This window comes from Biomphalaria glabrata, chromosome 2 (genome assembly GCF_947242115.1).
Source record: "Biomphalaria glabrata chromosome 2, xgBioGlab47.1, whole genome shotgun sequence".
NCBI lineage: Eukaryota > Metazoa > Mollusca > Gastropoda > Planorbidae > Biomphalaria > Biomphalaria glabrata.
This window is the reverse complement of record NC_074712.1, coordinates 57,314,726-57,324,834: the sequence shown is the minus strand read 5'-3', so window position 1 is coordinate 57,324,834 and position 10,109 is coordinate 57,314,726. Positions and strand designations below refer to the sequence as shown.

General features: G+C 37.5%; 1 protein-coding gene across 3 annotated transcripts in view; it reads left to right on the top strand.

The window, feature by feature from the left end:
- Positions 1 to 251: 251 nt before the first annotated feature.
- LOC106072102 (paladin-like) overlaps positions 252 to 10,109 on the top strand; it is a 205,734-nt gene continuing 195,876 nt past the window's right edge. For all 3 annotated transcript variants that reach the window (XM_056021605.1, XM_056021606.1, XM_056021602.1), the window contains exon 1: positions 252 to 403. The gene's annotated coding sequence lies outside the window, so the exon portion shown is untranslated. The remainder of the gene's footprint in view (positions 404 to 10,109) is intronic.

The window sequence follows — 10,109 nt, the reverse complement described above, 5'->3', positions numbered from 1 at the left end:
GAAAAAAAAAGTCAGGTGTCTTCGTTATGTTCTCAGTGTGTGTGTATGTTTGTGTGTGTGTGTGTGTTAGGTGAGCAGTATCGATCCTGCTCATGCCAGGCTGAGGAAGAAGACACACACGTTTATCGTCCCTCCAAAACTCCCCCTCCCCCCTCTCGTCCACCGACTCCTTTCTGCAACTCTCGCCACGACGCCCCCTTTCCCATTTTTTCCCCCAATCTCACGTGCCCCCATGTCCCCTACGCCATTGTGTGACAAGTCATGATAGCTCTGGGGTGGTACATGGAGCGCCCCGGTGGAGCCTGTCATCTGGAGTCCAGGACTTTCAGGAAATTGGTCTGCCTAGCTTCTGTTGGTTTTAAGTGACGTGTTAGAGTCAGTCCAGCCTTAACTTTGACTACAGGTATGTCAGCTGTGATTTGATGTACTGAATAAACTCTAGTTTACATTCTCTGTATCTTGGTGTTGTGAATTAGCTCTAGTTTATATTTCTCTGTGTCTTGGTGTTGTGAATTAGCTCTAGTTTATATTTCTCTGTGTCTTAGTGTAAGGAATAAATAGTATTTTATATTATCGATGTCTTGAAGTGGCGAATTGAAAGGATTATGTATATTCTGTATGTCTTGGTCTTACAAATTAACAGTATTTTATACCCTCGCTGTCTTGAAGAAGAGAATCGACTTAAGTCTTGAATTAAATTGACTGTATTTTATATGGATAATGTATTGACGATTTAAATGAATTGTAATTTATATTGTTTATGTTGAGATGCTATAAATTAAAGTAGTTCCTATAGTCTATGTCGAGACTTATGTAAATGTTTCTAGCCATGTTGACAATTATAACCTACTGGCGCCTACTGCCTTTGAAGCTTGACTCGTAATGACATTTTCAATTAGTTGTATTGCATCTTGCATGTGAGTCTTGTGACGTAACAATTAGGTCTAAAAGTAAAGTACCCCTTTAAGACCTTACTATCTTTAGGGCAGATGATGTAAAGGTCATCTGTTTTTATGGCCTACGGTTAACGAAGGATCACGTGGCCAGCACAACGACCAACCGCCTTAATTTATCCAACTAATGTCATGTTCCCTCTAGAGTTAAGTGGACTCAGGGGCGTCCTAAGAATCCCGAAGTTTAAAATCCCAGTCTTCACCGAGACTCGAAATCGTAACCCCTCGGTTTGGAAACCAAGAGCATTACCTCTCGGCCACCAAACCCCAAACGATGTAAGTCTTCTTAATTTAATATTCATGACCTGACGGCGTCAATTTGAATGACTCTATTTCAGTCTGTCTGCAGTTTGATGTAATGAGAATCAAAGCGCTCGTGTCCAGTTATCGTCTGCACTTTGTTTTTAGAGCAGACACAATAGATGAACGTGCAGACGATGTAACTAAAGAAGTATCTGTATCTAATGCGTGCAGTTCAAAGTCAACACTGTCTGTGATTCTAGGCTATTGTTTGCTCCAGGTTTATAGTTTAAGATTTTAGTTTTATTTAAATACGATTCCTCTATTCAGCTCACAAACTCTTTGTAAAAACTAGCTCCTGTATTGACACGGATACCAAAAAACGGGTCTAACGATTTTGCTAGAAATTGGTTGAATGTCTTTTTGGGAAAAGAGAATTGGCCACACTGGAAAACTCTAATTTGACCGTTATAATTGTTCAAAATCTAATCTTCTCAAATTTAAATTTTGTTTAAACAATCTTTATCTTGAACAGACACGACTTGTAGGCGCTAATCATTAAAGAGTTTCAAAAAATAAATAGACATTCAGCCTTCAGGAACATTTTGCGCACCGTCTGCTAAGTCTGGATCTAGAGGTCTGTCAGTAGAATGCTATAGACTCTGAGTGGATTTATACATTCACATATCCAAAATTTTTGTTTGCGGGTAGGGGGATTTGGGGAGGGCAAAAGAGGAATTGTCTTTTAAACAAATAAAAATATGAAAAAATATTTGTTTTAAATGGACTATTCCTCCTTTGGGAAGCTGATGTTTCGTAGGAGCGAATATTTTATTCTTAATAACGAATGAATGATACATTAAAAAAAAAACATTTTCTAGCCCGGCCCAATTCTCCCTCTATGAATTTACAAGCTGAATAGAGGAATTAAAAAAAACACAATTTTTTTATATAACTTGGTTTAGGAATATCTTTACAACATTAAGTCTAGTTTATATCCTGCATCTTAAAAAAGTTTGGACCTAGATTCTTACACTAAGTTGTAAATCTTGAACTATAAAATCTTAATTTATTTTTGTAACAGAATTTTAATAGCATTCATATTTATAACTCTAATTCTATTTTCTACTTCGCTCTCACGTTTCCCCCCCCCCGCCCCTCCCCTCCCCTGACACATACGGACTTCATATGATCGCGAGCTCTCAATCATAATTAGTGTTTTGATGACAAGCGATTGAACAAAATCGATATACGGAATGTAGAAGCAATCAGGCTACATTTGGGCTACACATTTCCCCAATCTTTCGCGACATATATATGACGTAGAGTCAAATGGTTGCAAAGCTGATTCTTTGCTCACTGTTAGGTTTTCGACTATCGGTTGGCTACATGTAATATATATTGTATACAATCATACATCCCCTGTATCTACTGTTTCATATAGGCATATATAAATAAATAAATATATATATATATGTCACAGATGCCATTATAGATTTATTTGTATATTTCACATTTAAAAGCTTGTGTGTAAATAGAAATATAAACCCTTGACTGAGCCTCAGGAATTACCCCACAAATCTAGACCCTTGACAGCACCTCAGGTTTTACCCGAGACGTAATTACGATGTTGCAAATCTATTGGTTGATTTGAAAATAAATGAAGACATTTTTTAAAAAGAGTTAGCGCCAGAGAATTGACGAGAGTAGAAAGAACGGGAGTCGATGAAAGAATTTCCTAGTATACAGTCGCGTTTTCTAAGAGCTCTGATTTAAAGCCTTTGTAATATTATTTGTGCTTGTTGATCTGTAACTTGTACATAAGCTGTACTTACGTTTTATATTTAAATAAAGTTCCAAAGTTGTGTTTTAACAAAGAATCTTTTATTGTGAATCCTAGATCGTCATTTATTCAACTATTTTAATTCAAGTAAAATCCCCGGCACCACAACACACGTTGTGACAATATAGTTATATACTGTGGATATTATAATAGTGTTGTCACCTGAGCCTGTTGATATTGGGAATGGTTATAGACAAAAAGAACTTAAAAAGTGTTGCCCTTTGAAGCTGTGAATATTTGAATGCTATTACACATAAAAGCTGTGGATATTTGAATTGAATTACCCTTTGAGGCTGTGGATATTTTATTGGTGTTGTCCTTTGAAGCTCTGGATATTTGATTGGTGTCGCTCTACAAAGCTGTGTATATCTGAATTTGTTTCTTTTAAACTCTTCGTGTGCACATCTTTAAACTATTATTTAAGCTTAATTACTTTATTGAATAACATAAAGATTTGGTATAGATTTTTATTGAATAGTTGACTTCATCACGCTTTTATGAAGTGACATTTTGTTGTCACGTGATGGCATTTAGCAATGGCCTTCTAAGCTTTCATTTTTACCTTCATTAAAACTATCGTAAAGTTATTGATCTCTTGAGGAACATTTTAAAAAGATTTTTTTTTTGGAAATTCTCTCCCTTTTCATTTATTTCTTCACTCACTTTCTTCTGTTTCTAGACGTATGTGTTTGTATATGTGTGTGTGTGCATTTGTAAGTTGTGCTGTGCTGATTATTTTAAAATTTTAAAGACATTTTCCCTCTTAATCTGAAATTAAATAACTTTAAAATAAAAACTAAAATAAAAACTGTTCAGATGTTGCTAGCTATAACCAAAAAATAAAATTAGAATTGGTTGTTTATGTGTGCTGCCAGTAAGCCATTTAGTCTTTAGATCTCAAGGACAGAACAAAACAAATATTATGAATTGAGAAGACCCCTTTAAGAGTTCAGCCATCACAGCTTGTGGGGGGGAGTAGGGGTGGGCTGGAAGTTCCCCCCATTAGAGTCTTGGGCAGAACCTCAACAGGCCATCGATTCCGGCATCTTAAGCTGTAGGACTAGAGTCTGAGGGCAGAGAAATAGTTCTACGTTATAGTGGCAAATGTCAGTTGGTTTTTTTTTTTGGTTCATCTAGGGGTAAACATAAGTTCATTACTCTCCGAGTTTCTCCCCACCTGAACCGTGTTTATAAACTTCCTGCCGGGGGTTGTAATTTGGCCGTGGCTCGTCTGCCCGGACAGTTTATTAGTTAGGCCTAATACGTAGGTAATTATACAACAAAAATACTGACTATACTGAGATCAGTTAATAACAAGAGTGTAAAATGCAACAATTTAATGAGTAAATAATGTAATGTAATAATGACATGACAGATGAATACTTGTTTGGTAAATAGTATTTTACAAGGTCAAGTACAAACAAGCAGCTTATTCAAAAAATAACAAAGCACACCTTAATCTCAGTGTCACCATTCGATCAGGGCCCGCGGAGCCCACAACCCAAAGCCATGAATGCAAGAACCAAACCAAACAATCAGGTTTGACTACAACAGAGTCCCAAGCCTGCGTCCCTGAACAAAAAAAAAACCGCATTCCTTGAGACCGCCATTCACAAATTATATCAATAACGATTTTAGATTTACAACATTCAGAAGACATTAAAATTAACTAACTTACCCAACACTGGGGAAGACAACCACAACAGAAAGCTCCATCTAAAGGCAAAGCAAACAGAGCAATGACACCAATATAGCGCGTCCTTAGAAACTAACGCCCAAACCATTATGGTGCACACAAGAGAAACATCGAGCAAAGAAGCAACTCTAGATGCGCACGACAACAAAATATCGATAATAGGTGTTCAACTGGTCGGCTCCTGTCTCAGTGTCTGACAGATAACCCACCATCCATGGAAAAGCTGAACTGCTCACCAACTTTAGGTCCAAGTCTCAGTGCCTGACAGATAACCCACCATCCATGGAAAAGCTGAACTGCTCACCAACTTTAGGTCCAAGTCTCAGTGCCTGACAGATAACCCACCATCCATGGAAAAGCTGAACTGCTCACCAACTTTAGGTCCAAGTCTCAGTGCCTGACAGATAACCCACCATCCATGGAAAAGCTGAACTGCTCACCAACTTTAGGTCCAAGTCTCAGTGCCTGACAGATAACCCACCATCCATGGAAAAGCTGAACTGCTCACCAACTTTAAGTCCAAGTCTCAGTGCCTGACAGATAACCCACCATCCAAGGAAAAGCTGAACTGCTCACCAACTTTAGGTCCAAGTCTCAGTGCCACGTCGTACAGACAACGAGCCCACAGACTGTGACGTTGCGAATCAGCGTTAAGGCCTTCTATCACGACTGGTCTCGCTCTAAAAAAACAGAACGAACCACTACTCTGGTGGAAATGGAAGTCCGCAAACAAAATTAAAATATCGCAGCCCTTTCCTCGTTTAGACCACGTGACTTCGTCACTAGCACTCATAAAGGGACATAGAAACAAACAGAACATTTCCACTTTTTTTTTCTCCAATCTACATGCAGGGGCAGTAAATCAGTAAAACAAGATAAAAACAAAACAACTAGCGCTTGCGCAGTAGATAGCAACAACGGGCTTACACATTGTTACAGTTTTTGACCTTTAATACATTGTCTTCGAAGGACAAGGAAAATTTCAGCATTGTACGTGGTTACGTTGACCCGGCTGTGATCGACACAGAAATCTAGGATTATTATTATTATTTTTTTACAGTAACTTTGTAATTTCTTTTAAACACGTTCCAACAATACTTCTAAGAAATGAAGAAAAGTTTGAGCCAAAACTTCCAGCGACAGGGGAATGACGGCGAGAGGCTTTGAACCCTGGACAACCGTGACGTGACAATCCTGAGAGTAAACCACATGACTAGACAGGCATTCACAAGCATTCTTTTCAAACATACGTGTTGCTTCCTTTAGTCCTTAAATAATTTGAAAATAAGGTGCCTGAGTATCGAACGAGATCTAGTACTGAGAAATAAATATTTAAAACACTTTATAAATGTTTCAACTCTGGTTTACATAAAATACATAATTTTTTTTAAATAATTTTTTTAGGCAATTGAATTAATGTTCCATAAATTATTTTAACGTTATGGTATATCCGTCACCCATCAACTGTAACATTTATTTAGTCTGAGGCTTTACGTGACCTTCTAGTGGTGTCCGACAATTCAACAAACGTTTGGTAGAGACTCCACAGAGAGTGGTGTGAGTCTCAAGCAAACAAGGAGTCGGTCCTGGTCGTTCTGTTCGGACAGATCAACATCCCTCTTCTCTATTGTGACCTGAGCTGGACGCTAATCATGCTGGGTAAGAGTGTGGTAGTTATAATAGTCACGACCTTAAGCAAATCATGGCAGCATAAATTGATGGAGAGAGAGAGAGAGAGAGAGAGAGAGAGAGAGAGAGAGAGAGAGAGAGAGAGAGTGCTAGTGTAAATGTTGGATAGAACATTTAAAATTGATACACACTTTCTTTGGGGGATTGGGGGGGGGGGTGTTTTTTTTTTTTTTTTCTAAGAAATTAGTAATTTCTTCCTGGTCTTCCGTGTCAGCAGAACTCTTGTACTTTGTAAACTTTAATTGAATCTTGTTTATGTATATTTATGACTCATTACTGAAGGGATGTTATGGAGTGGGTGTGTTTCTATTGTGACGATGGGAAGAAGTTAGCGATTGGATCTGAATGATGCAACATAGGTGACATTATCGTCAGCTGTCTTAGTTAGGACAGACGACATCAGAACCTGAGACTGACAGAGCTGTGTTATTGGAGCGAGTTAGATTTTGTTGAGAATACTGTTATGCCATCCAGGCTAGTGCTAGAAGGTGCGCACTGTGATAGACTAGACCTAAAAGGATGTCAACATTAGAAAGAAGAACGATTTCCGCCCAAGTCTAGAGAGCCAATATGGAGAGACTGTGCTAAGAGAAGATGTTGTTTTGTGTAACTGGGATGTCTTGTAAATAAACACCTATATCTCGTAGAGTTGCCTCCCCTAAGTTATTACAATACCATTTTATATTTAAAGTCAACCACATTGATTTCATTTTATCTGAAGTTGTATTTGTTTATATTGTAATAAAAGTTTAATATAATATTGTTCACAAAATAAGTTATTCAGAATATTTCAAGTTTAACAAGTTAGGATACATTACTACAGCGGCTTAGTTGTCTACCAGCTGCTTGGTGCTACAAGTCAACGACCGTCAACAAGAAGAAGACCAGACTGAAGATTGGAGAAGGTTTCTAGGTGATAACTTGGTCAATAGCGAACATTCCAGCCCTGAAACCAGCCTGTTCTGGAGCTAGATTCAGCTAGAAGACGGGCACTCTCATATGATATTAGATACTTCTGTGGACTTTTATAGGACCATTGCATTGCAGTGTAGACATTTGCCTCGTTAAATTGATAGGATCCAATAATAAACGTATACAAATAATGTTTGTTTTATTTTAGGTCTCAGTAAGAAAGCAAAAAAGGCAAACAGAAAAAAAAATATTCAAGGAAACTCTAAAACCAGAATTAGCAAAAAGATGCGGAAATATCCCACTTTCTGTTTAAATGAAGATCATATTGAGATACTTCTCTTGTGACAAGAGTATGTTGTTTATGTAAACGTGTACAGTGTACACACTGTCGGCCAAGACAAATGAGGAACATGTGTGAATTTAATGTTGAATTAAATTTTCAAGCTAACAATAGATAACTATGAAAACTTTTATTTAATAAGCGATTCGCTGGCAGAGTGGTTAGTGTGTTGGTTTGAGGAGACTGAGGAGAATTCGAATTCAGGTCGTTCACCTTTTTTTTTATAGATGCATTTAAAAAAGCGATCACCCAGATACCCCCTTCTTTCTCTCCCCACCCCTTTCCAACTGGTCTAGACAAGTGATAGGATCAAAATGTACTGAGAAAGCTAAAAGCGTGAAACTAGTAACTACACTAAACAAAAAGACTTATTGTTGGTCTAGATCTATTAAAAATTTAAATACATGACTGATACAAACTATTTGATACAACTAAACTCTATATAAGCATTATTTTTTATAAACTCCCTCTTCCACTAAATAAAATATAATATAGAAGCCTCATTTACTCTAGTCTCCCTTTTAAATAACGCCAATGCGACCCCCACACATTTAAAAACTAATTTAAAATTAAAAACAAAGTGAAGACGACCTATTCCTAACGCAGTCTTATTTACAAACAAATACATACGAGAGAGAGAGAGAACTTCTGCTGTAAATATGAAGTGTAGTATTCTCCCCTTGCTGCCCTGACTCCAGCCCCAGCTAGATAGAAACAGCATCTACTGTAGACAAATAGATGTTTGGTGTCCACCTCTAATTGGGTTTTAGAATGTAGAGAATCTGGTCCAGCGCTGGACAAAGTGACCTTGGGCCATAGTTAGTCGATGGTCTTGACCTAAGCCTTTAGTAATTCCTGGGGCGTAGCTTAATAGAGGAAGTACCTAATTAGAAAAAAAAACTTACAAAAAAATCTAAAATCTTTTTTTCCCCCATCTTGAACCAATCAATTCATTGACCAGTCTTAGAATTCAGTGTTTGTTGAAATCATCAATAATGTAACATCGCTTTGAAATTCAACTAATTAAGATGCAAATCATGCAATAGACATGGTATGATACAGTGCGCTTCGAACTGTTGACTCAAGGGTACCAGGGGTTTGACCCTTGCTTGTCTAGCGGTGGATGGGGGCGTAGATTTAATTACTTTCTTTCCATTTGACACGTAGGAAGCGTACTCAGTATTTATCTATAGGTCAACATGTTCAGCAAGGGCACCCCATACCCATTCCCACCTTTTTTTTTAAATATTCATTTGTACTCATATCCTAAATAAGGAGACACTGGTCTAGGACACTAAACTTTGATTTAAGAGACACTGGTCCAGGACACTAACCTTTGATTTACTAGACACTGGTCTAGGACACTAAACTTTGATTTAATAGACACTGGTCTAGGACACTAACCTTTGATTTAAGAGACACTGGTCTAGGACACTAAACTCTGATTTAAGAGACACTGGTCTAGGACACTAAACTCTGATTTAATATACACTGGTCAAAGACACTAAACTTTGATTTAAGAGACACTGGTCTAGGACACTAACCTCTGATTTAATAAACACTGGTCTAAGACACTAAACTTTGATTTAAGAGACACTGGTCTAGGACACTAAACTCTGATTTAAGAGACACTGGTCTAGGACACTAAACTTTCTTTTAAGAGACACTGGTCTAGGACACTAACCTCTGATTTAAGAGACACTGGTCTAGGACACTAAACTCTGATTTAAGAGACACTGGTCTAGGACACTAAACTCTGATTTAAGAGACACTGGTCTAGGACACTAACCTTTGATGTGTCTTTCATCTTGTATGTATTCTTGATTATGCCCAATAGAATCTTTGACTGTGCTGTGTTTGTTGCTAAGCAACAGAAACTTAATCACAGGAGCGTAAGACGAGCAGACGACTGCTATGTCTATTCAGACGAAAGAAAAATCTATAACGATATTAATAATAAAACATTTTCAAATAAAACATATATAAGAGTTTATCTTAGAACCGATAAGTATAGTCCCTATTTATACGGAGTCTTTTTTTTTTTTTTGGGCGGAATGCCGCGGGATTATCTTTGTTACATGACTTGACTGACACATACAGAACTAAGTAATCGAACAACACTACGAAATAAATAATCAAACATCGCTGAACACTGTCTCCCTTACTAGGCAGTAGGTAGCGGACATGAGATTCTTTTAGAAGTACAATCTCAACGTGAGTGGATTATTTTATTCGGCGCAATGTCTTTCCAAATCTTCTCCTTGGGACATACGCAGCTCATTAATATTATTTATCTTTTTTTTTTTTTTTTTTTTTTGCAATAAGAATCACAAAGAAAGAAACAACTAAAAGATGGCTGCTTGACTTTGTAGTACGTGTTGTCGTCATAACGGTCAGGAGTTCGAATCCTGCCTTATCATCCCCTCCCCCCCCTGC